The following is a 12,832-nucleotide window of genomic DNA, read 5'->3' as shown; positions in this document are numbered from 1 at the left end:
GTTGCCCCTTGGTTGACGTCCGGCCGTGTACCAGCTTTGATGTTCGCGGATGACACTCTGTTGTTGTCTCAAACTTCTTCGGGTATCCAGCGTGTCCTGGATGGTTTCGTGAGCTTCTGCGCCTCGCGGGGTTTGGAGATCAATATGGATAAGACCAAGTTTATGATCTTCAATCCCCCGAGGAGCACGCGCCCGAACCCTCTTTTGAATAATGTCCCATTGGAGCGAGTTAAAACCTTTGTATACCTTGGGATTATGCTGATGGAGGATTTTGGCTGGGTCCACCAGATTGATAAATCTGCCCTTCGACTTTCACAAATATCTGGCGGTATTGGCAAGTTCCCGAGAGCATCGAAATCTAAACCGGTTGCGCCCGCCCTTGAGATTTATAGCCTGCAGGCTCGGACTGCATCTCTGTACGGTGCCGAACTTTGGGGTCACATGAATGTATCAAGTCTCGTGAGGGTTGAACAGGCCTTTATGAGAAATTTGGTGGGACTACCGATAGGTACACCTCTTATCCCATTGCGAATGGACCTGGGTTTGAAGTCCATTGAAAACTTGGCAGACGTGCGCCCCTTGCTTTATTGGAGGAGGCTCTGGTCAGTACCTGAGTTGGTATCCTTTAGAGCTGAATTCCGGGAGACCTGGGAACAGTTAAAAAGCAAAAACATTCCCTGGCTTTCCCAGATCAAGGCCCTCTCTTTAAAAATAGGTCTGTCTCAACTATGGGGGTCCCCTGAGTTGAGCTGCCCGAGGATATCTAGAGCTCAGTTGTTAAATATGGTGAGACAACACAATCGGCATGCTTTACAAAGCTCAACTTCTTATGGCAGGCTTTCTATTGAGTTCCTCGCATTTAAATCAGAAAGGGGGTGGGAGAAATTTTTGGATGAAATCCAACCCCCTCTTGCGAGGAAATTATATGTTCAATTAAGGCATGGCTCTCTACCCATTAGATCATTCACCTCGAGATGGGCAAAAACTGAAAACGAAAATTGCCCATTATGTAATTATGTTAGAGAAGATGTTAACCATGTCCTATTCTTTTGTCCAGCATACAGTAACATACGTAAATATTGGCTCATTCCAATTTGTAGAAACTTGGGTTTTAGGCATTGTGTACAGGCGTGTAGAGTCCTCAAGCATGACACTTCTCCGCCTATTGTATTTGCTGTTTCTCGCTTTCTCTATGACATGTGGCGCCGTAGGTTAAGTCTCAAATCATTTTAAATTATTGAAATAGCTTTGATAACTCAATGTTTAATTCACCTTTTAAAGAAATTTATTTATTTTTATTATTTTTTTGGATGTGCCATGTATGTATGTATTTTATCCGCACTTTTATGGTCTTCGACCGAAATAAAGTTATCAAAACGAAAATGTACATTAGGAGGAAAAGGTAACGTGTGTACATTTTTGGGGTGAATATTTTTATTGAAACATTTTCATTATTATCAATATACAGCAAGTTCACATTTGGCATATACATTTTCACAGGATGGCAAACATCTCATCTGCTTACCGAGATTTCCCATTTCCAGCAGCATCTATTTGCTTCTGTTTGGATTCATGGCACTGGACTCTCGTTGGGGATGTCTTCCCTCCTCCCCACTGTTGCAAGCAAATTCAGGCCAAATCAATCAATCAATCAATCAATCAGGGAATTGTAAGCGCGCTACTCACCCGTGAGGGTCTCAAGGCGCTGGGGGTAAGGGAGGAGAAAGGCCCGCTGATATGTTTAGCCGAAGAGCCAGGTCTTGAGGGTCTTCCTGAAGGTGTTCAAGGAGGGGGCCCGTCTGATATCTGCCGGTAGCTCGTTCCAGGTCTTGGCTGCAATGTGAGAGACGGATTTTCCGCCTGCCCTGGCTCCGCGGATGCGCGGGGTTTCAGCCAGTGCGAGGATGGAAGATCGGAGGTTTCTTTTGGGTACGTGGAAGTTGATTCTGTCGTTGAGGTATTTGGGTCTGTTGTTCTGTAGGCATTTGTAGGCATGAGTGAGGATTTTGAAAGTGACTCTTTTCTCCACGGGGAGCCAGAGGAGACTTCGTAGGTGTTGGCTGATGTGTTCATGTTGGGGGATGCCGAGGACGACTATGGCGGCGGCGTTCTGTATTGTCTGGAGTTTGCGGAGTAGGGACTTGTTGATGGCGGCGTAGAGTGCGTTTCCATAGTCCAGTCTGCTGGTGATGAGTGCATGGGTGACTGTTTTCCTTGACTCAGGAGGGATCCACTTGAAGGTCTTGCGGAGGATGCGGAGGGTGTTGAAGCAGCTGAAGGTGACTGCGTTGACCTTTCGGTTCATGTTGAGTGATAAGTCTAGTACGATGCCGAGGTTCTTGGCGTGGTCTGAGGGGGTAGGTGGGCTTCCGAGGGCAGTCGGCCACCAGGTGCTGTCCCATGCAGAAGGGGTGGTACCGAGGACGAGGACTTCTGTCTTCTAGGTGTTGAGCTTCAGGCAGCTGTTGGTCATCCAGACTGTGACGTCTTGCATTTCTTTCTGGAAGTTGAGTTTGGAAGTGGTGGGGTCTTTGGTGTAGGAGAGGATGAGCTGGGTGTCATAGGCGTAGGATACGATGTTGAGGCCGTGTTGCCGGACGATGGCTGCGAGGGGGGCCATGTAGATGTTGAAGAGGATGGGGTTCAGGGATGAACCCTGTGGGACTCCGCAGGTGATTTTCTTGGGGTTGGAGAGGAAGCATGGGAGTCTGATCCTTTGGCTTCTTCCGGTGAGGAATGATCGGATCCAGTCCAGGGCTGTTCTTTGTATGCCTGCGTCGTGTAATTTGGCGACTAGTGTGCGGTGGGAGACGGTGTTGAAGGCCGCTGATAGGTCGAGTAGGATGAGGGCTGTGGAGTGGCCTTGGTCCAGGAGGGTGAAGATGTCGTCTGTGGCGGCGAGTAGGGCGGTCTCTGTGCTGTGGTTGCTTCGGAATCCGGATTGGGATAGGAATGGGTCGAGGACGGCGTTCATTTCAATGAATTGTGTCAGTTTCCTGTTGACTGTTTTCTCTGCAACTTTGGCTGCGAAGGGGAGGAGCGAGATGGGCTGATAGTTCTTGAGGTCGGTGGGGTCCGCTGTGGGCTTCTTGAGCAGGGGTCTGACTTCTGCGCGCTTCCAGTCGTCTGGGAAGATGCCTGTTTTGAAGGTGGCGTTGATGGTGCATTGTAGTTCAGGTGCGATGGCGGCCGCGGCTCTGTGGTAGATGTGAGGGGGGCAGGGGTCGGTGGGGGCCCCCGAGTGGATGCTTGTTGGACCTGGACCTTTTGGCCGGATGGTCCCTAAACTTTTCGCCTCCCACCGGTACTTTTTCTGACCTGTTGTTGGCTATTCTATGACTCTGGGCACTTTACCACTGCTGTTCAGTCCTAAAGTGCATATGCTCTCCCTATGTAAAATGTATATGTTGGTTGGATTCCATGATTGGCTTATTTGGTTTACTGTCAGACCCCAGTAAAGTGCACCAAGAGTGCCCAGGGCTTGTAAATACAAATGCTGCTGGTGGGCTTGCAGCAATGGTTGTGCCACCCACAGAAGCGGCCTAGTAAAATGTATCTAAGGTCTGCCATTGCAGAACCTGCGTGCAGTCTGGTACTGTCATGCTGACTGGGCAAGTGCACCCACTTCCCAGTCCCTAAACCTTCCCTTAACTTCATATTAGTCACCCCTATGGTAGGGCAGGGTGCATTGTAAGCAATAAGGTAGGACAAGCCCTGATGTGTGTGGCATGTCCTAATAGTGAATTACAGCCATTTTCGTTTTTCACTATTGTAAGGCTACCTGTTCCCATAGGCCAGAATGGGCTGTTAGAATTGTTACAGCCTATGATCCTAACAGACCCAGGGAACATGGTAGAAAATCGAGTTTAGTATGCCTGAACTCAGAATAATAAAATACATATTTTAGTAAAGTTTATTTTAATATTCTGTGTTTGCAAATACCACTTTTAGAAAGTTGGTATTTGCTTGCCTAACCATTTCAGCCCGCCTCTGCTATGATGTGTATCTGCCTGTCTGGTTTGTGTGAGTGACAGGGCTGGGCAAACCCAGAGGGGCAGGGCTAGGTAGCCTGGTGGTGAATAGAGAGATTGACATCCAGATGGGTGGGAGGAGTGCACCTGGACTCTGAATAGGGCTGTGACCTGCCACCACAATTCTGGCTCCACCTCCTGTGGAGCGGCTGATGTCTTTGCCCTGCACTCTGAATAGAAAGGCAGAGTCATGTCAACAAAGTGCTCAAGAACTGGTTTGGACTGGGCAAAGGCCCCTCTACCCCAGAGGAACAAAGGAATTAGGGGTATAAGTATTGGGACCCTGCTCCCAAGAAGTTAGATCCTGCTTGACAAGAAGAACCTCTGCCTGAGGAGAAGGAACTGGGAAAGCTGTAAGGAGGAGTACTGTCCCTGACCTGGGGGATTGGCCTGCAGTGGTTGCCTTGCTGCTGAAAGGAGAGGAGAAAAGACTACAAAGATTTTAATTCAACTTGTGCTTAAAAGATCTCCAAGGGCTTGTGCTGAGCTTGCCCCCTGAACGAAGTCCCAGGACCAGTGGACTTCACCCCCAGCTCCCCAGAGTCTTTTGGAAGTGCCTGCTGCTGTTGTAGGGCCTTCTGAGGGACTGCGTGTCGCAAGGAGCTGGAAGCACGACTCGAGGAGAAGCGTGCCGCCGTCGGAGCTGTTGCCGTCGCATCTCGCAAAGGGTGTTGCCGCTGCAGCATCGCATCGAGCGGAAGCGTCTCGCATCATTCCGGAAGTGTCTCGCAACGCCGAAGAAGCGTGTCGCCATCGCAGCCATCGTAGCTGACGCATTGCACCGCATCAAGAGAAGAGTCTCGCATCGAGGAAGAAGCGTGTCGCCATCGCAGCCATCGTAGTTGTTGCATTGCACCGCATCAAGAAAAGCGCCTCGCATCCACGAAGAAGTGTGCCGCCGTCGGAGCTGCTGTCGTCGCATCGCGTAAAGGGGTGACGCCGCTGCAGCATCGCATCAAGTGGAAGCGTCTCGCAAACATCAGAGAAGAGTGCTGCTGCCAAGGCCGCTGTCGTCGCATCGCGTAAAGGGGTGACGCCGCTGCAGCCGACGCGTCGAGTCTTCTCGCAACATCGGAGAAGCCTAACGCATCTGGAAGATCTTCACGTCTTTATTTCTTTGCACCAAAACCTTCATCGCATCAGCATCGTTGCAACACTTTTGTTGCCCTGCGTGTCGCATCTAAGGTACATTGACTTAAAGTGTCGCATTTAAGAACTTAAGAGAACTAAGCAAACTTCTACCATCTCAAGTAACAGTATTGTGTATTTTTGTGGTTTAATGGTCTTGTGGTAGCTCTATATAAAAAATCCTTATTTTTAATATAAAAACCTGTGTGGTGTCCATCTTTAGTGTTGTCACTTGGTTACTGTATGTGTTCACAAATGCTTAACCTATAACGCTCTGAGATAAGCCTTGTCTGCTCGCGCCAAGCTACCTAGAGGGTGAGCGGGGGTTATTTTAGGAGTGTAACCCCTTACCTTGACTAGAGGAAAGGTTCCCGCTTGTCACAAGTACCTACCTGTGCCAACCAGAGAACCCAGATTCTAACAATGCTTTTCATGGTGGTGGAGGTGTCTTTGGCCGTTATTGGTGTCCAGTTGGAGATGGTGGGCTGGCTGGTGTTTCTGGGGGGCGGGGGCCGTCTGTGGTGCCTGGTCGATGAAGTTGTTGTAGAGGTTTTTGATCTTGAGGTGGAAATAGGTTCCAAGCTTGTCGCAGAGGTTTTGGGATGGGGTGATGTCTATGGCTTCACTGCGTGGGTTGGTGAATTCTTGAATGACACTGAAAAGTTCCTTGGAGTTGGTGGAGATGGCCAGGATTTTGTTGTGGAAGAAGTTCCTCTTGGTGGCTCAGATCTGGTTGTGGTAGTCCGTCATGGTGTCCTTGTAAGTGGTGTGGTTTTAGGGTGTCTTGGTGTCTCTCCAGTTCTTCTCTAGACGTCTGCAGGTGCGTCTGGCTTCTTGGAGAGCGGTGGTGAACCAAGCGGCTTTCCAGGGGCATTGTCTGTCAGGGTTGCGTAGCGGGGCAAGCTCATCTGCGCAGTTGGAGATCCACGTGTGGAGTTCTCTGGCTGTGTTGTTTGCGTCGGGTGCCCAGCTGTGGTTGTCTCGGGTGAGAGTGGAGTTAAGTTGCTCATCGGTAACCTTGCTCCAGTTCCTTCGAGGTGGGCGTGTGGCTGGTGTGGGTGCCTTGGGTTTGTTGATGGCGAAGTGTACGCAGTGGTGGTCGGTCCATGGCGGCTGTTGGACGCTGTTTCCTGCCGCAAAGATGGGGTCGAGGGTGTGTCCTGCTCTGTGGGTCGGTGTGTTGACGAGTTGTTTAAGTCCGATGCTGGCGAGGTTGTCACAAAGGATAGTGGAGTTGGGGTCGCTGGGGTTGTCGAGGTGGAAGTTCAGGACTCCGATGAGTATATAGTTTGTTGAGGCGATGGCGTGGGGTGCGATGAAGTCGGTGATGGTGGTGGCGAAGGGTCTTCGGGGGGGCAGGGGGGTCTGTGGACGAGGGTTCCTCGGAGTGTGGCTTTGTGGGTGGTCTGGATCTGGAAGTGCAAGTGTTCGGCGGAGGGGAACGTTTCGCTGGAGGTGGTGAGGCAGAGGGTGCTCTTGTGGGCGATGGCGAGGCCCCCTCCTGGGTGGTTGGGGCAGTCTTTCCTCTGGATCTTGTATCCGTCGGGGATGGCGGTGCTGATGTCGAGGATGGAGGATGCATTGGTCCAGGTCTCTGGACCAATGTTGGGCGTGAGAGAATCGAGTAGGTTCCAGATTTCCATGGTGTGTTTGTGTACGGAGCGTACGTTGAGGAGGATGCATTTTAGGGTGTCGCGGTGTTGGAGGCCGGGGTGGCGGTGAGGGTCTGGCGGCAGTGAAGGCAGGAGAACCGGCCATGGGTCTTGTTCGGCCAGGGTTGGGTGCTAGAAGGGTGGTGGTGTTGTAGCGATGGGTAGTGGGAGGTCCAGAGTTCCTTGCACAGGCCGGGTCGCGGAAGGGCGCAGATGGGCTTGCCTTTGGCGTGGGGGCATCGCGCCCGCTGCATGCGACCGCGCAGTGGCCGCCATTAAGTAGTGGAGGTGGGAGGGAGGAGAGAATGGAGCGGGGGAATTCCGGGGGGAGGGGCCGCAGGGGTAGCAGCGGTGAAAGGAACAGGCAGGCATGAGAAAATAAAAACAGTGGTGGAATTAGAGCAAGACACAGATGAGCACAATAACAGTGGCACAACAGGGAAAAATTAAGAAAGAAACAAAAACGGCGTTGAAAGGTTACGGTGGTTGCAGGCAGTCTGGTCCCAGTTGGAGCAGACAGCAGGAGCGGGCAGCAGCATCGAACCTCCCAAGGAGGAGGTCGGGGTCTGGAGGCAAAAGAAGGCGAAGTGGAGCTGCGAGGAGAGAGTGGACCTAGACCGAGGGTCGGAGGTCTTCCCTTTTCCCAGAGTGCGATTAAAGTCTGCGACTCCACCTGCGCATCATTAAGTTATAGCCTGTAGTACCGGAGACTGGGATGCCAGATCTTGAAAAACGTTTGAAGGCAGCCTGTCACTTTTTATGTCACTTGCTCAGCCCCCATGTACATGTCCATTCCGACCCGCTACTTCTGCAAAGCTGGGACCTCCGGTGCTCCCCATTTCTTGGCTATATCTCTCTTGGCCACTACCGTCCCCAAATTGCACATGATAAAACTACGTCTGGGCAGGTCTATGTCTGATGATATGCCTAGCAACACATATTTGGCGTCTTTTGGTAACTGAAACCCCAAAATCTCACTTAACTCTCCCATTATTTTGGCCCAATATCTTTGTATGTGCATGCATTCCCATAAAGTATGTATGAACGTGACGCTTTCTATCATGCAGTAGAAGCAGCCAGGGGATTCTGCCCACCCCATTTAGTGCAATCGGGACCATGTCACATATGTCCTGTGAAGGATTTTAAGTTGAATTAAGCATAGCCTTAATTTGATTGCGACCAGCCTTGGGTACATTAGGAAAGCCTCCCAGTCTATTTCTTCTAGGTCACCCAGGGTGGTCTTCCAGCGTCTCCTCAGGGCCTCTGAGTTATCTGGGATATTGTTAATAAGGGTCTTATAGGTCCTGGAAATGGCCTTCTCCGGTATCTTCTCATGCAGGAGACGGCCCTCTAATGGCGCAAACTCAGGGGTGCTTGTAATATCTATTCCCTCTGTGGTCCATGTGTGTTTCACTTCCATATACTTATAACTCTGGCTGTCCCCCAGTTCGAATTCTTGCCGCAAAATCAAAGTGCCTTCCTTTATCAAATCTCCGACTTTAGAGATTCCAATTGTGTCTCAATCTTTGAACCATTTCAGTTTCCCTATCTTCGGGAGTCTCGTATCTTCCCATAATGGGGTCTGCCTCGTTACCTGTAACATGTGTACATTTGACGCAAACATGCACTCACAGAATATTCTTCTTCCACCAGTAGAAACCCGATCACCTGCACTCCCTGAATAGTAGAAGCAGTGCAATCCCATCGGCTGGTGTGCATTTCCATGACGTGGTACTGACAGTAAGGGGGATTAAATATCCCCTAAAAACCTACAAGTTTGTGATTGTACACATACTTTTTCAAGTAGACTCACTCACAAACATGGTCCTACCTCTCAGTTTACGTCTGCAGAAATTCCACAACACAGCTGGACTTTCTTTATTTGCGAACACACAAATTCCACAACGCTACCTTAATATCTATTTGCAAATGCATATTTCAAGGGTAAAATTCTGCATGTCCTTAATGACTAAGAAGGTGTTCTCTCAAATGGCCTTTGCCCAACTTCAACTTATGAGCGCTAAATACAGTGGCAAACAAAAGTTAGGCCTCAGTGGGACGCTTAAATCTAGGTGGCATGAAAGCATTTGGTGATTTTTGTCATGCAGTGAAGTAAGAACTCAATCAGTATGTGTTATTAGAGTAACCCTTTCTTTTCAAATTATAGCAATGCTAGTCCCTGGTGGAATTTAAATTACGTCAGCGTAATTTCAGGAAATCGTTGGTCTTGTTACGGACAATGCCCCAAAATGACATGCAATTCACTGGAACAAATTACACTAAACGCACAGGAACAACAGAACTCGGGTAGCACAAGAGAGATACTCATATTATTGTCCTGAAGAAGGTGGCTTTATATTACTGTACCACTGAAACGCGCCAACGCCTTTTTTAAAATTCTGTTAAATTTGAGAAACAATAAACAATTTGTGACATTTTGCACTTTTTCCAATTTGAGTTTTACAAATCAACAGGTTTTAATGACGAAATTTGATGTCTGGAATGTTGTCTCTCATATTTGTGATGTTTTGCAACCAGTTTGTGATATGTTTTTTATGAAAATAGACTGTATTATATGAATTTTATCTACTGTAATATGCTTGTTGCAATTTGTGTATCATAAAACAGATATTTTTAATTGCCCCTTGGGTCATTTTAGATTTAGATTGAGTGACTTTTTGTTATTTGATATAGTGGAGTGTGATTGAATTGACTGGTGTTTTCTCCAAGAGAATCGTTTTATTTACTATCTTATTGGTGTGCTTTACAAAATATAAAAAATAAACAAGCATTTGTAATGCAAGGCTAGAAGTAAGTGCACCTCTTTCACTGCCAGCCTTGCTTCTCGTAAGCAAGGACTAGAAGTACAAAGTGGGTGTTTACGCACTGCGTGCTGGTTTTCAAAACACATAATTATATGGCATTGTCATTTAAAATGCCAATAGCTCAAACTCTCGCAAATGTGAGACCTATTGCATTCCAAATTGTTTTTTTACCTGCTGCTGCTACTGAATAAGGTAGTCACAGACACATAGATGCACACTGTTGGTCAGATTTAGAGCGTCCACAACAAAGGGCACAGGCTCTTTCAATAGTATAAATTTGCCTAAGATATCATATGAAGTTTTAACTGTAGACAGCACTGACCGGCAATATAAACTGTAAAAAAGAACCAAACTCATAAGGCCATTAAGAAATTTTAACTAGTGGTGCAAAAAAAAAAATTTATGTCAAATTTTACACACATTGATTTGGGGAGGGTAATATATTTAGGAGCAATGAAAAGCAGCATTCCCATACGAAGTACCATAGGGATCTGCTAGAGCAAATGCTAAAAAACAGAAGAAAAAATGTACTTGCCAATAGTTTTTCAGATGAACACTATCTACCTGCAGATTATTCACCTTTAAATGTCTCTGAATATGCCAGATGCCAGTTTCGACCTGATAATGTCTCATATAGCTTTCCAACACCAGTGGGGCGGAGTGGGGGGGGGGGAGAGGGCGCTGACTTCATGGTGATGCTAAAATGGCGTAAAAATGACACATTTAAAGCCAAATAGCAGGGACCATGACTTCGACGGAGTCGAATGCCTGGACGCTAGCAGCTTCAGAGACCGCTCCCTCAAATCCTTCTGCGCCATGCTCCAGAAGTCAGAGTCGTATTCATGCTCCAAGCACCACAAACGCACAAGGTGTTGGTCGGTCACCAACATGGTGCGGTGACAGGCACCCTAGGGTTCAAAACCTCTCTTCCTCCATGACATTCCTCGACACACCAGGAGGAAACCTCAAAAAAAGAATGACAAAGCATTGCAAAAATCCTGTCAAAAACTGACAGAGGGGTAGCTCTTCTCACGGATTTGTGCTGGGTGGCGCAGAAAGAAAAGAACTGACGTCAGAGCGCTGAGGTGGCGGCTACATAGGTGACGCAGGCACTACGTGGAGCCCACCGACGCCATCTACTGGCACGCAGGGGTACTGCTCACAAAAAATCTTCCAGATCCAGTCTGACGCCTGGGGGAATTCAAAAGTTATGTGTCACTAGAAGATTGACATTTTAAACAAAGCTAGAAATTTTCCTTTTATTCTCGTTAGTCATAAAATGCCTTTTTGCTGGCTTAATAATATTTTGTGTAGTTGTTTTAGATGCACTGAGAAACAGATTGTCCCCGTCATAGTCAATATTTTTTTTACTTAAAAGTATTTATTCTTCTTAGTACAGTGTGCATGATATTGTGAATAACTAAATAAGGTTTGTTTCTGTTTCAACATGCCACTGATCCCTGTAGGGGATTGTTAGTAACCCAAATGCAATTCTTATATATGAATTACACATTGAATAGTGTTCTGCAGGGCTACAATAACCGGTCTTCCACATTCATCTCGGGTGCACTGAATTGAGTTCACCCTTGTCACCCTTGTGTAGGAAGGCACATCTTGAAGATTTACTCCAAAGTAGTAACTTACACAATTCATTCCACACAGATACTCAAGCAGAAGCTAGCTAGAATTTTACATGCACATCCATTGTATCATCTGAATGCCTTGATAATTCACTGTTTGACTAATAATTAAGGTGCTCTCAGACAAAAAACCCTCCTCTGCCTCTGGAGGACATATCAGACCCAACAAATGACACAAAGGCCCTTTGGAATCCACAAACTTATTACACATTTGTCGAGGCACACAAGAGAAATAGTATAACCAGTGAAGCTGGTTTCCACTGTACGTTTGTGTATATCAAATTACAAGTCCACAGAATATTTCAGGAATTTCTTTATTTTTTCTTCTTTTGATAATCACGTGTGTACAAAAACAGCCGACACGTGTTTCGTCTGAAGGGACTTTTTCAAGGCTAATACGTATTCAGGAGTCCACTAATAACATCCATAGTTAATCGACCACTTTAGGACAGCTAAGCCAACCGGGAATATATAACCCCTTGTTTGAAATGGTATTGGCGTTCCCCGGATCGTATGTTTTCCGTTTGGGATGGCCTTGTTCAGGTCATGATAAACCTGTTGCAAAGTTGGCGTCTTGACTTACACAACAAGGGGAGATGTCCACCAAAATATGCCTATGAATTTGCTGCCTTGAGTAAAGTGGCAGTCCTAATAGAAGTCCTTTTTTTAGAATATAACCATACTCCTGCCTTCATCTTCAAGAGCTGTGGTCCACAGCGATGATGTTATAACGGTCCCATTATAGAAGCCAGAGCGATCACAATCCTAGGAAGCAACTTTGCTGTAGGTGGGTGACATTGTGGATCAATATCAGAGAGTAGTGGCATTTTATTTGTCCATGAAGGTCCATTTGGGCTAAATGTGAACATAGTGCAAACCTCATAGGCAACCACATCTGTTCCTCGAGTCCTATGAGAAGGCCAATAAGCATCCTCGCGCGTCATGTCTGAAGATCAGCCCTGGGTGGGGGCATACAGGCGTGTCTGTGAATGGGTTGCATTGGACTAGGTGATGGCCAACTTAAAATGTGGTCTAGGAAAGAGCTTCACACACAAAACTCTCCAGCTTTTCCTCAAGGGAGTTGTTCTCCCTGGATGAAACAATTCACCAAGACTCTTCCAACCAAGCTGCTACTCTGTAGCAGAGGTGGACCCTTAAGCAGTGTAGCACATAACAGGTGTCCATGTGGTTACAGCCGTCTGAAAATGGGATTGAGGGAGCCAAACCCAAGGAAACCAACCTCACTTCAAACACACATTGGCAGTGTTACTCAGCAGCAGCCTGGCTTTAACTAACATGACATATCCCCTTCCAGAAAGAGGCAGCCAAAAAATAAAAGAAGCTGCAATGCCAGACAGAACTACATTCTTTGACCAATCTCCTGTGGGCTAATCCAAACGTGAAAGACACTTCAAAGAAGAAATGGCTGGAGAGGACTGACTCAAGGGCTCTTTTGGTGCTTTTGTTCATGTGAGATCTAAGATACAACAACCTGCCTGACCTAAAAAAAGAGAGGAGGAAAGAGATTAAGAACAGGGAGGATGTTCAATGCTTCA

General features: G+C 47.3%; 1 protein-coding gene across 1 annotated transcript in view; it reads right to left on the bottom strand.

The window, feature by feature from the left end:
* Positions 1-12,832, bottom strand: part of PIK3C3 (phosphatidylinositol 3-kinase catalytic subunit type 3) — an 855,016-nt gene that overhangs the window by 382,080 nt on the left and 460,104 nt on the right. The gene's annotated exons all lie outside the window — the stretch shown is intronic.

The sequence above is a fragment of the Triturus cristatus genome, chromosome 2_1, assembly GCF_964204655.1.
Source record: "Triturus cristatus chromosome 2_1, aTriCri1.1, whole genome shotgun sequence".
Taxonomy (NCBI): Eukaryota; Metazoa; Chordata; class Amphibia; order Caudata; family Salamandridae; genus Triturus; species Triturus cristatus.
The sequence above is the reverse complement of the archived record's forward strand: the minus strand, read 5'-3'. Positions and strand labels throughout refer to the sequence as shown.